This window comes from Malania oleifera, chromosome 13 (assembly GCF_029873635.1).
Source record: "Malania oleifera isolate guangnan ecotype guangnan chromosome 13, ASM2987363v1, whole genome shotgun sequence".
In the NCBI taxonomy this organism is placed as follows: domain Eukaryota; kingdom Viridiplantae; phylum Streptophyta; class Magnoliopsida; order Santalales; family Ximeniaceae; genus Malania; species Malania oleifera.
Genome location: NC_080429.1, coordinates 48,331,635 through 48,351,308, shown reverse-complemented (window position 1 = coordinate 48,351,308; position 19,674 = coordinate 48,331,635).

The window sequence follows — 19,674 nt, the reverse complement described above, 5'->3', positions numbered from 1 at the left end:
AATGAAGATGTGAGACACTCGCCGAACCACCTCTAGAACTAGACGTAGTGCTTCACATGGCACCTCTTTGTATCGATGCTTTAAGGCACGTGGGTGTAGGGGAAACTAAACAAAAGATAGTGTTATCTAATTGTCCGAATTTGACCATGAAAAGAAAGAAATTGGGGAAAAATTGAGCTCCAAGAAGAACAAGAAAATAGAAATACCCTTGACAAGGGTGGAAGAATTCAAACCTATGCTACTCCACATTAACTCTACTACAACAAAAGTCAAGTACACAGAAGCATTTCTATTTATATCCATCATATTGAAGACTCTCAACCCGCCTAATGCCTCAGATGTATTCACGCCTAGTTTGTGAATAAGTTGATCTAGGGTGGTCTCGGTTGGACATGGCGAGTAGGTGAGAAGATGCTAGGGTGAAGGACCCGACACCTCCTAAATAGGCTTGATCCTTTTCAGACTAGTCCACTCCATACATTTAGCATTTGTTCCTTACAGTATGTGGGATGTTTGATCATGACACTCCTCCTCACATACGATGAGTGAACCCATCCTTTTTGAGTGTTTTTGAGAGTATACCAGTTAGGCCGAGTCAAAGCGACAGTTCTTTAGGTGTCCATGGATATCCTGGGTGTAACGAGTCACACACATTACACGTGCTTCAAGATTTCGCCTATTTATACTTGAATTTATATAGTTACATTAACTCTGAATTGTGCCACTAGTTAATTTTATGTGAGCTTATTGTTCTTAATGGCTATATAATGATGAGATTTGCATGAATGACTTACTTCAGAGTTGCGTGAATTGGGTATGAATGAGTTTGTGTGTAATTTGGTGATATTCCTATATGTGAAAGGGTATGGTTGTGTTGCCTGTGTATTCATTCATTGAAATTGGTATGACATGACCCTAAATTGCATTCACGTTTTTTGCTAGGGACTAGCAAAACTTTAGTTGGGGGGTGTGATTACGCGCTTAAATTGCGTAATTAGGTGCTTTAATTCATGCATTGCGAATGATATTTTGTATTTAAATGCCTAATTACCCTCAATATTCTAACATTGTGTTCTATTTATAAAATTTGGGTTTTATTGAGTAATGTATGAAATTTTGGTATTTTTTTTTATTGCAGAGCAACTGTGGGAAGCTAAAAAAACCGACGGTACTTTGCAATCTATGTATAACTCTCTCATCCAACCTCTGATTCAGATGATTCAAGATGCTGTAGAAAGATAAGAAAACAATCTATAATTTTCGTGTTTTGTGTTTTGCAAAATACTGGTAGCATCAAGGCCAAAATCAGACGTGAAGTTAGCATACCCCGTTTTATGGATTTTTTTCGACAATTCTTTGTAACCTTGGCGTAACTTTCTCATACGAGCTCCAATCGAGATGATTCAAAATTCTGGGAAAATCTGAAAAAGAGTTCTACATCTTTTGTGTTTTAACCTTTGAGAGTTACGAGTTATAAGAGGGTCCAAAGTGGGCTTGAAAGAGGAGGGCAGTTCACGTGCCTTTGAAAAAAAAAAAAAAAAATCAAAAAATCAAAAAATGAGATGTGACCCAGCCATGCAGCCGGGTCATCTCAGAAGGGAGAGTGTGCGCTGGGTACATACAAAGGAAAGACAAAAGAATGGAAAGAAGAAAAAGAAAGGAAAGAAAAGCAAAGAAAGAAAGGATAAAAGGAAAGTAAGGAAAAGTCAAAGAGGAGGGGTTTCCTTTGAGGGAGCCATGTGCAAGAGGAAAGGAAGAGGGGGCAGCATGCACTGGGCTGGAGGAGAGGCCGCACCATAGGAAGAAAAAAAAAGGATTTTTCTTGGGGAGAAAGAGAAGGGAGGCAAAAGCACATAAGGTTTCTTGGAAAAATTATTTTTTGGAAAGCTTTCTTGTGGTTTTCTTTTGGGGGTGCTATGAAGATACATACACAGCTAGCAAAGTAGAGTTGGAAGCACGCAAAAATACTATCTTTTCAGAATCGAAAAGCGGCGAACAACGGCGGTGTTCGGGGTGTTCGTGACGCGCGACAGCGGTGCGGCGAGTGTTGATCTTTTCCGTACGCTCCAAATTGAAGTAAATATGGTGAAATCTGTTATGTTGGATTTTATTTTCGGAATGAACTAAATTTTTGAATTCTAGGAAAACGATGTAGCCAGTTTCGAACTATGCTTGCTCTTTGATGCTAATCTGAAATAATTTTCATTAATGTTTGTTTGAGTTCTTCTGTGCCTAATGCTTTTAATTAACTGGCCATTAATTAAATGATTTTAGCCTTGTGATTTGCTACCGAAAGGGGGGATTATAAGATAGATCTTGGATAATTCAGCGTAGGTAAATATAGAGATCGAAAGACTTGTATGAACCTACGTAGCATAAAAAATCGAGGGTCTTACTGCGTTCTTGCGTTATTAATTTGCATACTCTTATGTTAAATAATAAACAAGAATATGTTCCGATTGACTATTGAAAGAGGCCTTTGGAAAAATTGGCGATTTGCTAACAAACAGAGAAGACGAAGTTAAATTAGCTAAATGAGTAAAGCATAGTGAGAAACTAGGTGAAATCGGTTTCCTAGAAGTTTTCACCATCATCAATTTGACACACGATATTCAGTTTTAAATTCTCCTGAATAGTTTATTTAAAGTAGCTTTGTTTAAATTTTGCAGTCTAAAATTGTTAATTTTTCTAAATAAAATCAAGGTTAGTAAAATTTCGGTATTTGGTAAAATTAAGACATCAATCCCTGAGGACGATACTCTACACATTATTATATTATAAAACTACGATACTGTGCACTTGCAGTTTGCACCAATCAACTACTACATAAATAATAATATTACAATAATTATATAACACGCACTCATAACGCATAATCATAATAACATTGTCATAATAATAATATAATCCTAGCTTAAGAATAATAACACATCAATAATATAATGGTAGTAATAATATCATAGTAATTCAATACATAATAATAATAATAATAATAATAATAATAATAATAATAATAATAACAACAACAACTATATGCCATGTATACTATATAATGATAAATCACTATAATACCTAATAACATATCCTAATAGTAAACCAACCTAATGGATAGTAATGATATACATATCATAATAGTAATAATAATCTCTCTCTCTCTCTCTCTCTCTCTCTCTCTCTCTCTCTCTCTCTCTCTCTCATTAGTTCTTAGTTTTGTGGAATGGAAGGCCAATTATATCAACCTCAGCTTGCCAACAACATGCCACTTCACATGCTACCAATCAGCAATTTTCAATCATGGACTTATCATGACTTTGCTGCTTCTCCAATTTCATGGTTTTACAATAAGGCATAAATCAAAATGTGCTTTGGATTAGGCTCAATACCCTATTGTCTTTATTAGACTGAGAAGAATTTTATCTGCTCTGATTTGAGAGGATGATCTTGTTCATCTTTCTCCTATGGTTATTTGGCGCTCCTTTAATAAAGTTACTATTTTTTAATAAAAATAAAAATCTGCCATCTCAATCAATTATCTAAAGATTCTATATGAATGGATTTCAAATTTCAAAATCTCTTTGACAAATTATATATATATATATATATATATATATTATGATTTTCTTTTTTTTTCCTTCTACTCTTGGGACTTGTCTTAATTAATTCTCCAGGGAAAGCAACTTTTCTCAAATATATAATAATATATATTAATAACATTACATAGTGTTGATGACAAGTAATGAGAAAAATGATATTTGGCCATCCTTATGGTCTGTAAAATTGTGGAAAATAGTTTTAAACGTTACAAACACATTAGTTATTAGTATTTGTTTTAGTTTTAGAACATTAATACTTATGTGAAAATAAAAAAAAATAAAAATTTTGGGAAATAGATTTGTTTTTCATTTTCATTTTTTTTCAAATAATTATAAAATACCAACTTGTTTTTCAAAATTTTTAATAGCTTTTATATTTATTTTTCTAAATTTGCATTAGTTAGTTCATAAATATTTTTTTTTATTTTGAAGATTTTTAAATTTCTTATTCTGTGCTAAGGAGCATGAAATTCAAAACTTGAATTTCGATTTGTGTGGATTATGACACAATATAATATAAAATTGTATGAATTTCTGAAAAATAAAGATAGATTTGATTTTATATCAGATCATAAGAGGTGTAGTACGAAAAGCATGCACCATCCCTGCTTCGATGTAATTTTCCAGAGAAAAATGGAAATTTTATTTGTCATTATTAAGTAATAGTTTCCCCTTTATGTTAATTCAGCATGGTTGAAACAAATAATACCGAAAAGATCCATATTTTATTTGAAAAAAAATGTATGTATGTCTAGATTGAAGGATTGAAAATGATAGACACAAATCCAAGTTGTCTCTCCATTTTAATGTTAAAATGGATTTGTTTTGTATTGTTGAAATGGATTTTGTTTTGTTGTTACTACACACGCATTAGTTTATACAATAGATTTCTATATATATGTATGCTATTAGGCACATGGGGTGTAAAATTTCATGAAATCATGTTGGCTTTCCTTGCCTTTTCAAATACAAGGCAAGATAAACAGGGTTGCAGCCAACATTACATACATACTTTGCTGGCACCAACTTCATAGTTAATTCGTACCACAACAAAAATTTTCAAGCTCACAGATTAATTAACCCATGCCCCATGTATCCCAGCTACCCTCATTTTTTATTTATTCATTCATATACATATATTAATTTTTTTATTAATTTTTTTTGGGGTTTGAATATATACCTTAACCCACAGGCACAAACCTATTTGTGCCATGATTATATATATATATATATATATATATCTGTGTGTGTGTGTGTGTGTGTGTGTGTGTATCAGACTTACCCTAATAAAACTGTTCTCCATTGGCATAGATCCATATCCGAAGCAGCTTCCCATCTGCCCAACAGCAACCGCAGTAGGATGAGGAGTACCAGAAGGGAAGACATCTGCAATTAACCAAGATACCCTTTTACAAAATACCCATATAAAGTTTTGGGGGAAACATGATAGAACAAGAGAAATAGAGGAGCATATGCATATAAATGGCATCCGTGCATATATATATATATGTGTAAGACTTACATGCAGCAGGGTTGGAAGGATTGATCATGTTAGGGTACTTGTCGTGAAAGGCAATAGTACTGTTGTTTCCAACAGTAAGAGCAGATGATGATCTTTGCATGGGGATGTGATGAGTAGTAGTGGTGAGTCTCTTCTTCTGCCTCTCACGAGCCTTGCGGTTCTGAAACCAATATAACACATTTGTGCCTTCGATCTTACCGTACTGCCTCAGCCTGGCTACGATCCACCGGATCTGATCAATGGTTGGGGGCCTAACTCCATTGTTGTAGTAGAGTTCCTTGAGGATACTAATCTAGTCAGTCGTGGGAGCCCATCTTGTGGTACCACTACTGCTTCTCTGCTGCTTGCGCACCATTATTCTATTACTCCCACAGCTACCCCGACTTGATAATGAGTGTAGCTTGCTGCTTGAGGGGATGCTTATTATGACTCTTAAGGAGTGGTTAAGGGTGTCGCGATGTCCCGGGAGCGCGTGTGCCCTGGGCGATGAAATAAAAATCAATTTTAATATTTTCAGGAAAAATGGGAATGTTGGAGTCGCCACTAACCTTTAGTGCGGTTAGAACACATGATTACTACCCCATTAGGGGTAGAACGGGTCTATGTTACCAGAGTTAGGCTCGGGAGTTCGGTTACGCGAGGGGAAGGTACGAACACCCCCTACGCGCCCGTTCTTATGAACGGTACCTAATTAATTTAGAATTATCCCTAAGTTAATTTAAAAAGTCTTTAAATTACTCCTTTTATGAATTTATCAATACACATGAAAAATAAATAAATGTAATATATGCATATATATTCCCTCCGAGCTTAAGGTACGTGATGCCCGAAGGCTCATACCCCCGCAATAAAATCATAGGGATGATATACACACGAAAATAAATAATACTGTAAAATAATAAAAATAAATATCATAATACATAATACAAAATATGAATATACCCAAGAATAAAAAATACTAAGAATATTTAATATTGGAAGTAATAGGCAGTAAGAATAATGGTAGCATATTACTATAATGACAATCCTATGCTAATTATATTACATTAATGATACAACCCGACATTATGATAGCAATACATAATAATATCACAACACTACTACATAAATAATAATATTACAATAATTATATAACACGCGCTCATAACGCATAATCATAATAACACTCTCTTAATAATAATATAATCCTAGCTTAACAATAATAACACATCAATAATATAATGGTAGTAATAATACCATAGTAATTCAATACATAATAATAATAATAATAATAATAATAATAACAACAACAACTATATGCCATGTATACTATATAATGATAAATCACTATAATACCTAATAACATATCCTAATAGTAAACCAACCTAATGGATAGTAATGATATACACATCATAATAATAATAATAATCTCTCTCTCTCTCTCTCTCTCTCTCTCTCTCTCTCTCTCTCTCTCTCTCTCTCTCTCTCATTAGTTCTCAGTTTTGTGGAATGGAAGGCCAATTATATCAACCTCAGCTTGCCAACAACATGCCACTTCACATGCTACCAATCAGCAATTTTCAATCATGGACTTATCATGACTTTGCTGCTTCTCCAATTTCAGGGTTTTACAATGAGGCATAAATCAAAATGTGCCTTTGGATTAGGCTCAATACCCTATTGTCTTTATTAGACTGAGAAGAATTTTATCTGCTCTGATTTGAGAGGATGATCTTGTTCATCTTTCTCCTATGCTTATTTGGCGCTCCTTTAATAAAGTTACTATTTTTTAATAAAAATAAAAATCTGCCATCTCAATCAATTATCTAAAGATTCTATATGGATGGATTTCAAATTTCAAAATCTCTTTGACAAATAATATATATATATATATATTATGATTTTCTTTTTTTTATTTCTACTCTTGGGACTTGTCTTAATTAATTCTCCGGGGAAAGCAACTTTTCTCAAATATATAATAATATATATTAATAACATTACATAGTGTTGATGACAAGTAATGAGAAAAATGGTATTTGGCCATCCTTATGGTCTGTACAATTGTGAAAAATAGTTTTAAACGTTACAAACACATTAGTTATTAGTATTTGTTTTAGTTTTAGAGCATTAATATTTATGTGAAAATTAAAAAAATAAAAATTTTGGGAAATAGATTTGTTTTTCGTTTTCATTTTTTTTTCAAATAATTATAAAATACCAACTTGTTTTTCAAATTTTTAATAACTTTTATATTTATTTTTCTAAATTTGCCTTAGCTAGTTAATAATTATTTTTTTTATTTTAAATATTTTTAAATTTCCTTTTCTGTGTTATGGAGCATGAAATTCAAAACTTGAACTTCGATTTGTGTGGATTATGACACAATATAATATAAAATTGTATGAACTTCTGAAAAATAAAGATAGATTTGATTTTATATCATATCATAAGAGATGTAGTACTAAAGCATGCACCATCCCTGCTTCGATGTAATTTTCCAGAGAAAAATGGAAATTTTATTTGTCATTATTAAGTAATAGTTTCCCCTTTATGTTAATTCGGCTTGGTTGAAACAAATAATACCGAAAAGATCCATATTTTATTCAAATCATTAAGGGGAGCTTCTGAAATTAAATTTCTATTCTTTTTATTCTCACCCACATTTCACCTTAGATCAAAAGTTGTTTTACTGTGGCATGCATATTTAAGCCTAATAATTGAACTGAAAATCTTAAATAAAATTATATTGCTTAGCCGCAATCTTTTTCTTGTTGCCATATGATCTTGCATTAAAGTTCAATTTTTTTTTATCCACATTGTTGATTTTTCTGGTTATAATTTGGAATGTTCTTAGATGCTTACCAGAAGAATTTCAACTTGCTTAAACTTTATGTTAACTTTTTTTTTTTTTTTGCAAGCATAAGTCCCTAGTATTAATTGATGATTTGAAAAGGGGATATTTTTTTTTTAAATGAAAATTTTTATGGCAAGAAATGATTTTATAAAAGATATATCTTGACTCTTGCTTGTAAGCTTAAAAGCACTCATGACATGTACTATTTGGTATCAAAAATTCAATTTCTGTCATGAAGTTCAAAAATTTAAGGGAGTTGAGTTTTAAATGATCTTCTTAACAAAGGAGATATTTTTAGCCCTTTTACTGAAGACAAAAGGGGAGAAGGTTTGTGAGCAAAATCTCTTATTTGGGGGAGAAGGTTTATAAGCAAACTTTTAAATTATTTTCCTTCACATTTCGTATCTCCTTGCCCTTTTGTTATCCACTAAATGGAAAATTATAAACATGATACTCGTTGCAAAATTGTAATCATTTTTGGTATCATGCAAACTCTGTGCTTAATTGAATATTTTTAAGTCAACTTCAATATAAACGACACATTTGAACCAAACTAAACTTAAATTTCTCAACTTGAACGATTCTAAAGTCTTCATGATTGTATATGCTTGAATCATATTGAATATCATTTTGAATTTATGCATAATGTAAGGGGGAGCTTTGTCAGGTGAATCTAATTTTGCTCATGTGTGTGTCATCATAAAAAAGGGGGAGATTATTGACTTTTTGAGTCTGATCCCTATTTTGATTATGACAAACCACAACATCTCATTTATGCATTCAGTGTTTGAATAGGTTTATAGTTTTGTAAGCATGAATAATGGATGCAAAATGGAAACTGTAAAAGTACCTAAACGAACATACCTCGGCACATTCCATGAACATCAAGAGAACAGAAGACTAAAGACTTGACATTTTTCAGTTGTAATAGTAATTAGGTTTAATTGTGCATGCATGATTACATGATTTAAATTGAAGCTTATCACTAACCTTATATTGACCTTAGGACCTACAAGTTTTCATGAAAAACCTTTTATACTCAAAGTTAAATTTTTACAAAGGGTTTAAAGTGGTTTTGAACTTAAAAGAAAGAAAAAACTAAGTTTTTCATAAGGACCAATCGACCGGCTTGTAGTAACCCAAACACAGAAAACAAAAGAAAAGAAAATAAATGAATAAAAAGGGAAGGAAAAGCAAGAAAAGAAAGGAGATGGTTTGGTTCAGCACCAAACCATCAATGGTTTCAAGCCATCTCAGAAAATTATCGATGGTTTTTCTACGGACCAAGCTTACTTAAGTAGTAAGCAAGGTTAGTTTTTTATTTTATTTCACAATCTCTCTCTCTCTCTCTCTCTCTCTCTCTCTCTCTCTCTCTCTCTCTCTCTCTCTCTCGCTCTCTCTCTCTCTCTCTCTCATGTGATTTTCTCTCTCCTAAGCCTTCTAGGTCACTCTTACATGCTCCTCGATCCTCTCTCCCTCCTCCCGGCTTGTAGGTCGTCGATCCTCAGCAGGTTTAAGTAGCTAGGGTTTCGTGTTCTTGAAGGTTTTAGGTAGATTTTCCAAGAACAGGTAAGGGGATTAGATTATGTCCATTATTTTTTAGATATGAACCGATTAAACTGAGGTATATGATTTTAGAAATGGCATATATGCTTTTCTGTACGAATCAGTTTTATGAAAATGGTAATTTTTCTTATTATACAAATTTGGGAAAAACTAACGTGAATAAGTTGTTCATCTCCATTTTCCTATAAAAAAATATAGTTTGAGTTAAATTAAACCTTACAGATGATCACCCTTTTATTTTCGGCAAGTTATATGTTTCCCTAGGTAGGTTATTATTATACTATAAATTATCACTAAAAATTTGTGGCATAAGAATGGCTAAAATGGCATAAATGAACAGGATGATAATACAATTACGATTTAGTATGATATGACAGCTAGGCACCGAGTTATGATATAATGGCTACACATTGGCTTATGATATGGTGGCTATACGCCAAGTTATGATATGATGGCTATTCGTCGGGTTATGATATGATAGTTTTATACCTAGATAGAATAAGATAAATATTTTACAAAATTATGAATAGCTACTGTTTTATATAGATTTATGAAAGTAAATTCATGATTATAGTGTTAGATTTGGTGTATTCCCAGGAGGGGGTGAATTGGGTATTTAAAAAATTTATCCCTAGGTCAACCAATCTAGCAGCAACATTACACAAACCCATGGTCTTTCTATTTAATTATAAACCTAATCAACACATGTACTACATATAATGAATCAAGCATACAATATACATGTGTGAAAAATAAATTTTGGAAATATAAAGAGCACGCACGATATGCTATCGGGGTTTGGCCAACTATGCCTACGTCCTCGCCTTGGCTACACCAGCACAAGGATTCCACTAATGCTCACTTAATGGGTGGAGCAACACCAATTAGAACCAATTCAATTCACGGGGCTAACCTCAATCAACACTCTTTACCAGGATGGCGTACCTAGCTTTCCTAACTGGGTCTAAACTAATTTGGGACTATTCAACAGGGTTAGTCTCTCTCTTTAGGCCCACACCTAGAATACAACAAATGTGTATAAAATTTGTACATGGAAATGCTTCTTACACTAAGCAGATTATGTACCACTAAGCATAGTCTAATCAATGCACCTTAATGATGTAAGAACTATAAGCTCGGTGCTCTACATGTGCAATTAACACTCAGAATAATGACTTTATCTAATTAATCACAAGAGTGTATATCAAACAAGTTATTCTTTGAAAACCAGATAAACTAAATCTCAATGTCAGATTAGGGTTTCAAAGATATTAGCAATAATATTCAAACAAACTCAAAAATATTTTCTTCAATGTAGCAAGCATAAGAGTTGTTTAAAAACAAGCTTTGAAAATGATTTTTGCACACAAAAATATAGGCTTAGATTACTTGCAACAATAATGCAAGAACCACAACCTTCCAAGTCTTCCCACACAAGATTTATCAAGTTAAATCAATGGAAGAACTTGATGCTTCTACTCTCAATAAAATCAAACAATCAATATAATCTAATGAGAGTATTAGCAAGTATAAATGAAGCACAAGCACACAAAATATACTCACAACACTTGCAAGATCAAGAAGGATGATGTGTATAAGTGTTTTGGAGTATTATAGGCTTAAGAAGGAATTTTGAATTTGAGAGAGTTTGACCCTAATAAATTTTGCTAATCCTTGCTAATTATGACAAATAAACAGGTATTTATAGGCAAGGAGGATTTTTTGACCGTTAGGGACTAAATGGGGATTCTTAAAATTGTTTTAAAACAGTTTAGGAAAATTAACCCATTTTACCTCTTTTAAAAATCCAGTAAAAATATTTTAACCCGCGAGGTTCAAGTGCCCGGCCTGAGGTTTGGGTGGTTGAATAGACTTAGTCAAAAATCTAATTTTTAATGGTTCGAGTGCCCGAATTGAGGATTGGTTGGCTGAACCAAAGTCAATAGCCAAATTTCTAAGGTTCGAGTGCTCGAGGCTACATTCGGTTAACCGAACCAAGCAATTCGGTCGCCCGAGCTCTTTTTGAATATGATCGTTCGGGCGCCCGAGTAGTTGAAAAGTGTTCTGACATAGGTTCAGGTGCTCAAGGGAAATACGCTAAAATCAGGTTCGTGTGCTTGAGGGAGATACGCTAAAATCAGGTTTGGGTGCCCGAATACAAAGTTAACATATTGACTTGTTCGGTCGCCCTAGCCATTTTACATGGCTTGGGTTCGATCATCCGAGCCCTCCCAACATTTTAATTTAAAATTCATTTTAGCCTTAATTTGATTCCCTTGATATGAAAAGTGATGTTGGGGACTTACTTAAATGATTGTGCAAGACCTAGGGTCTTTTCTAAGGTCGTTTTGACATAGTCCCAAAAATCTAGTGTCGGTTGACCAAAAGGTGCTCCCTAAGGACTTTCTAAGGTCTTGAGCTTGTAGTTCCTACATGCATGATAAGCATTAAATATTACAGACCTTGGAAGATTATTATTATAGACCCAATGACAAAAAAATACAACAATGAATATGTTGGGTCTTCACCTCTCTTCAGGTTGCCACATGCCATTGTATGAAGTTGTCAATGAGAATCTGCACACAAACTTGGCAACCATTAAATACCAGTGTATTTGTCATTATCAAAACTGGGAATGACCCTAGGGTCAACATATAGTTTTTATTTTGTAAGTTTCCATATACGATTTAAGAACCCTAAGGAAATTAGATATTATGATAAGCATGGTACCGTAGCTATAGATTTGGCATGGAGCGCAATTACACAGGTATGATAATGTGATTATGGATAGTCAATTTGTGGCCTGGGTACAGTATTACTCTTGATGCAGTATTAGGAGACCGCTCCCGATGCAATTCTGGGTGACCCTCCCAACAGGCATTCCGGGTATAGGGTAGGCACAATCGTACTTACAACCTACTTTGACTTAGCTATGGTCGGTCGACCATATGCTACGTTCAACCTTCAGGCCACATAACTCGTCATGGGGGGAAGCATGTCATTGAGAAAGCATTACGATACTAGTTCAGCAGCTCAGGTTACCTCTTCTATGCATATATGGGCAAATTTATTAAAAATGGGCTATATTGAGCCGATAGCAAGTTATCTAGAAATTATATATTTTTAGTTATTCATGTCAGTACAATTTTAAAAGGCCATTTCATGTACAGTTAAATAAATGGTGGTATTATGTTCACATTGAAACTCATGTTAGCCACATGCTGATGATAATATAATCCATCTTACTAATAAGTGTCTCACCCCAATATCCATCTCATTTTTCAAGTCCTACAGGGAATCGAGTCTAGTGTATTACGGGGCTGGGAATTAGACTACCGGTAGTGGTTGTCAGAGCTAGTGAGATATCAGTTGTCATGTTTTGTTATTTTGGGTTGTAATATAATGTCAGGGAGTGTTATATGTGTGTTTAAGACAATTAGAACTATGGTAACGTGTGTTGAGGAGGTTTTTCTTCCGTTGCATGTTTATGTTTACAATTATGGACAAGAACACTTGGGAACCTAGTTTGGGGGCGGGCTGTGTATTTATGGTATGAGAGACTATTACAAGGATTTATGCAGGTTTTCCTACGAGGTACTATGGGCCCCACATCATGGGTTTAGGGTGTCATAAGTGGTATCAGATCCTAGGTTGCTAGGTTCTGTAGACTTTGTCAGATGATGTTACTAGAGTATATGTTTGAGTTAGGATACGGGTAGGAATTTTGAGTTTTGGTTTTGTAGCTTGGGGCAGAATTTCCTTGACGAACTTCTATGTTTTCCCTGAAATGATAGTTTCAAAAAAAACCACAGCAATCCTTCAATGGTTTTGTTTCTGAGCGGAGAGACTGGAACTTGAAAACTTAAAAGAGAATATTAAGTTGGCAAAGTATGTCGCAATTTGAGGGTCATGGTTTAGGCCTAGTACTTAAATTTATTAAATATGTATAGGAACAAGGGCTAGTAAAGGTGGCTGGGGCCAAACCATTGACAGTTTTCGAGGGGGTGTTCACAAGCAGTCAACGGTTTGCTCAAAACAGGCTCTCGGGATTTTCATCTTAGGTTTTTCATCAACGATTTTCGAGGGTTATAGTAACATCGTCGACAGTTTTATGTTTGTGATGGATATTTGGGGTTTATATTGAAAATTGAGATATTAAATAGGCCTTTTAGCATTATAAATGCACATACATGTTAAGAAATGAAGATTCTAAATTCATTTTGGTTATATCTTTAGGATGGATCCCAAGGATAATAATACGTATGCCAGAGGAAGTAGTAATGAGAGGATGTCAAATGAGGACAACAATGGTTCTACATTGGTGATTTGGGACTTCGCCCAACAGTTCATGGCCAAGGTCATACGGAGTTCTAGGGGCAGAACCATCCTATCGTCGACCTAGGTGGTACCATCGATCAATTCACCCAAATGAACCCCCCATCATTCTTAGGAGGAGCCAACCCAATCGTAGCTGAGAATTGGGTATAGGAGATGGAGAAGATTTTGGCAGTGCTGGGCTACACCGATTAATATAAGGTTCTCTATGCCATGTTTAAGCTAACAGAAGAGGTTAAGTAGTGGTGGTTGGCTTTTAAGCTATTGGACGATTAGAGGCCGGTACTTGTAGCGCTAACTTGGGATCGCTTTAGAGATATGTTCTTCAATAGGTACTTTCCCGCAACTACCAGAGATGTTAAGGTGGAGGAGTTCCTAAACTTGACTCAAGGACATCTGATTGTTCAGCAATACACAGCTCGGTTCATGGAGCTATCACACTTTGCTCCATATATGGTACTTGACATGTTCAGAAAGGCGCGGAGGTTTGAGAGGGGCCTGAGATAGGAGATCTTCAAGCAGATGGTAGTTTTATTGGTGCAGGACTTCTCAGAGTTGGTGGATAAAGTCACCGTGGTAGAGACAAGTTGACAGAGGGGTGTAGGGGTGCAAAAACCAAAGAAGAGGCCTATGCCTTTTGGTTCTTATACAGGTGCGAGGTAGAATCCTAGGAGGAGGTATGGTGATGGTCAAGGCCGGAGGGCCATCCGAGGGAGTGTAGGGGTGGATTAGGTAACTGCTTCCGGTGTGGTAAGGTCGGTCATATTGCGCAAGACTACAACGCTTTGTTAAGCAATGCACCCCTACAAAATCGATACCAGGGAGGTAACCAGGCACCACACGAGAACTACTGGTGGAGCATTGCCTAGGCACGAGTGTATTCCTTGACTCCGGGCAACCGGAGAATGTAGGAGATGTGGTGACATTTATATGTTTTTAAATAAAGCTATTATGTTATTTGATTCAAGAGCCACACACTTGTTCATGTCTCTGGGGTATGTTAGATTGTGTGGGGTAGAAATACAATCCTTGGACGATGATATATCAGTAGTTACACTAACAAAGACAATAGTAGCATATAGAAAAATGATTAGAAATTGCCTAGTGGATATTCAGGGTAGAATGCTGCCTACTAATTTAATTGTGTTTAACATGTATGGATTCGATGTTATTTTGGGAATGGATTGGTGAGCCTCTAATTATGCGAGCATAGACTGTCACCGGAGAGAGGTAGTGTTCATACCTCCTGGGGAGTAGGAGTTTAGATTTGTTTGGTCATGTGTGCGTTCCTCACCATAGATTCTTTCAACTATTTAGGCAAGGAGGCTACTCCTTGAGGAATTTCAGGGGTACCTAGAATTTTTGAAAGAAGCATTGAAGAAAGGACTCAAACTGGTGGATATTCTAGTAGTAAGGGAGTTCTCAAATTTTTTTCTTGAGGACCTACCTAGATTGCCTCCTGATCGTGAAGTGGAGTTTGCTATTGATTTGTTTCCAGATAAGGCACCAATCTCCAAGGCTCCGTACAGAATGGCGCCAGATGAATTAAAGGAATTAAAGGAACAATTGTAGGAATTACTGGACAGGGAATTTATCAGACCTAGCGTGTCACCCTAGGGAGCACCGGCGTTGTTTGTGAAAAAGAAAAGTGGGTCGATGAGGATGTGCATCAACTACCAGGAGATAAATAAGGTGATGATAAAGAACAAGTACTCATGACCCCGTATTGACCATCTATTTGACCAGCTTCAGGGCACACGGGTCTTCTCCAAGATCAATCTTCGATCTGGGTATCATTAGGTGAGAGTTAAATAAGAAGATGTACCAAAGACTGCTTTCCAAACCAGGTATGGCCACTATGAATTTCTGGTTATGCCTTTTGAATTGACAAATGCTCCGACTATATTCATGGATCTAATGAATAGGTTCTTACACCAGTTTCTAGATCAGTTTGTAGTGGTGTTCATCGATGACATACTGCTCTATTCGAATAATCTCGAAGAGCATAAGACACATTTGAGGTTTGTACTTCTAGTACTCATAGAAAGGAAGTTGTATGCTAAATTTAAGAAATGTGAATTATGGTTGGAACAAGTTGCATTTTTGGGACACATGGTATCTAGGGAAGGTGTTTCAATGGACCCAAGAAAAATAGAGGTGGTAGTTGATTAGGCGAGACCGAAAAATGTGCATGAGGTCAAAAGTTTCTTGGGACTGGCGGGATACTATCACTGGTTCATGGAGGGATTTTCTAGACTTTCAGGTCCTATGGCATGGCTAACAAGGAAGGGTGTGAAGTTTGAGTGGATTGGTGAATGCGAACAGAGCTTTTAGGAATTGAAACAACGATTGGTCATTGCTCCAGTTTTAACCATGCCATCAGGTGATGGTGGATTTGTGATCTATAGTGATGCATCTCAGAAGGGACTTAGGTGTGTTCTGATGTAGAAGGGAAAGGTCATTGCATACGTTTCTCGGTAGCTCAAGGAATACAAAAAGAACTATACCACGCATAACATGGAATTGGCAACAGTAGTGTAAGCATTAAAAATCTAGAGGCACTACCTGTATGGTGAAAGATGCAAGATCTTTACATACCACAAGAGCCTCAAATACTTTTTCAAGAAAAAAAAAAACTAAATATGAGACAGAGAAGGTGGTTAGAGCTAATAAAGGACTATGACTGTACCATCAGTTATCACTAAAGAAAAGCTAATGTGGCAGCTGATGAATATTTCGGTATCAGTAGTGGTAGTTTAGCATTAGATCAGGATGGACCTGGAAAGACTTGGTGTGGAGATAGTGGAAGGAAATGACCAAGCATTCATCGTTAGCCTAGTAATTCAGCCGACCTTACTAGAAATGATTAGAACAACTTAGATGGGAGAAGTAGAACTGGTGAAGATGATGAATGAAATACAAAGTGGTTTGAGGGTAGATTTCAATGTCTCAGACGATAGGGTGTTGAGATTTCACACCAGGTTATACATACCAAATGACGCGGAGATTAAATGAACCATTATGGAGGAGGCACATCGCTTTCTCTATACAGTGCATCCAAGGAGTAGCTCTTCAGCCACCTGAAGAATAAGTTTAGTCACTTGAAGAATTTCTAGAATGAAATTTAGCAGGCAGTAGCTCTTCAGTTGTCTGAGGTCTAGAGCTCAGTCGCCTGAAGTACTTATAGGTTTTTGAACTTATCAACTTGGTCAACCGAAGTATCTAATTTTCTCAAGTCTCTTTTTCTTCTTTGATTTGAATCCTTCCTAACTTGTTTCCCTACTGTGCAAAAGTCCAAGTTCTCTTTTTAGCATTTCCTTATATAACTTTCTTGTTCTCTAAAGGAGAATGGCTTAATATCTTTGACATCCTTGGTTAGGCATTTCATCTAGGTACTTATGCTTTCTTGAGTCTGGCTAGTTTGTTAAGACTTGATTTTTCTTTTATTCTCCATACTTGTTTAATTCTTACATTTTTCCTCTTTAATGGACATTCGAACTTAATGTGTCTTTTTTTCTTACATAGATAGCATATGGTGTGCATGTAAGCATTTGAGGAGGTGCTGACATAGTCTTTGGAGGCTCTTGTAAAGTACCCCATATAGAGGTTCTTCTTCCTTGTATTTTCAACTCCATTGAATTATATGCCTTCTTTATTTAAGGTCATTCTTTGTGATCCTATCATTTTGTCAAAGTTTTCCTTTCCTTTTGTGAAGTTGTAAATGGTATTTTATTTATCTTCAGTTTGATTTTTGAGATCATTTATCTCAATATCTTTCTTATCATCAACCTTCTTTTGTGATTTCTCCAATTCTTGAGATAATTTTATTATTTTATCCTCTAATTCAGAAATATATATATATGTCTTTCTCATATTCCATAGAGGAATGGGATTGAAAATCTTCAATCATATTTTCATTCTTGCTTTCTAATTTCTTGATTTTCAAGTCTTTTTCTTTTTCAGCAAGATTTTTAACTTCTAATTCTTTTATTGCAGTTTCATACTTATTTTCTGTTTTCTTGAGTTTTGAATCTTTATCATTTTTAGCAACCTTAATTAATTCTAACTATTTCATCATTCCATCATTCTTGTTTTTCAATGATGTGTTTTGTTTAGTTACTTTGATTAGCATCCTATGTACTTTAAATAAATCATTTTGAAGTTTTTCATAAGATGGCATGTTCTCATTATTTAATTCATTACTATTATAATCATTAACCGATTTGGATGAGGAGCTTCCCTCATCGTCCCATGCCATAAAGCAAGTGTAAGCAACCTCTTGGTCACTTGATTCACATTCCGAACTACTTGTACTATTCCAAGTAGTGGCTTTCATGGCCTTTTTATTTTTCTTTTTAGAATTTTTAAGTAGTGGACACTCCGATTTTATATGTTCAGCTTTGTTGCAATTATAACATGTGAGGATTTTATTCTTTGATTTCTTTGCATTAGTTTCTTCTTCATCTGGTTCGAAGTTTTGATTTCTTCTTTTGAATTTGTTTATCCTTCTTAGTATCCTTGCTAGCTTTTTAGATATGAAGGCTACTTTATCTTCATCCATCTCTTCTTCACTACTAGAGTTCTCTTTTGAGGCTTTGAAGACTATAGATTCTTGGGCTTTGGTTTTTCCACTCCTTTCATTCATTGACATTTCATATGTGAGGAGAGAACCAATTAGCTCATCTAAGTAGGTGTTTTTCAAATTTCTTCCTTCTGATATGGCAGTGGCTTTTGGTTCCCACATAGGTGGTAGCCCTTTAAGAATTTTCCTTATCATCTCATAAGTAGTGTAGGTTTTTCCTAAGGCATTTAAGGAATTTATTATGTGAGTGAATCTAGTGAACATATTAGTTATGCATTCATCCGAGTTCATCTTAAAAGATTCATATTCGCTTGTAAGCTTATTAATCCTATTATCCCTAACATCTATAGTGCCTTCGTAAGTTACTTCTAGTTTGTCCCATATTTCCTTGGCCGATTTGCAAGCCATTACTCTATTAAATTCATTCATATCGAGGGCATAATATAAAGCATATATAGCACCAGAATTAACTTGTAGTATCTTATGATCTATTTTAGTGATGTCCTTTTTCTTTTTAGGGACTTGTTTTCCATCAACTAGTTTGAGGGGAATTAAGTCACCATCCGTGACAACCTTCCAAGCTTTCCAATTCATAGTTTGAAGATATGTTCTCATCCTTTATTTCCAAAATGTATAATTTAAACCATAAAAGATGGGTGGCCTAGTTGAGGATTGGCCCTCTCCAAAGGCAGCTACTCCTATGTGTGCCATTTTGATCTTTCTATAATTACTTGTTTGGATATGTTATAACCCCGCTCTAATACCAATTGAAAACTAAGGTGTAGTCCCAAGAGTGGGGTGAGTTGGAATTAAAAATTTATTTTAATTATTTTTATTAAATTCTTGATTTCTTGTTGATTTATTAAATACACAACAAATACTTTCAATCCACAACCACAACACAAGTATTTAAACAAGTTACCAATCAATCAATCAAACCAATTAATTTTCCAATCAACCACAATACTCAAACTAAGATAGAAGATTCAACTTGTGTTTGTTTGTAGCCCTGTAATTAATGAATTTTCTTTCTTAAAATGAGGTACAATCCAATACTCTTTCCAAAAGCTTAGACATTAAATAAACTTTCAGTTTGAAGAATCTTTGAGTGTTTCACCAATCAACATACTCCCTTACGGTTTCCACAAAGAATGGATCAACCAACATACTCCCTTTCAATTTCTGCAATCCCAAAAACAAATTAAGCTTAAGTTTACTTAATATTAAATCCACGTAGTGTTTA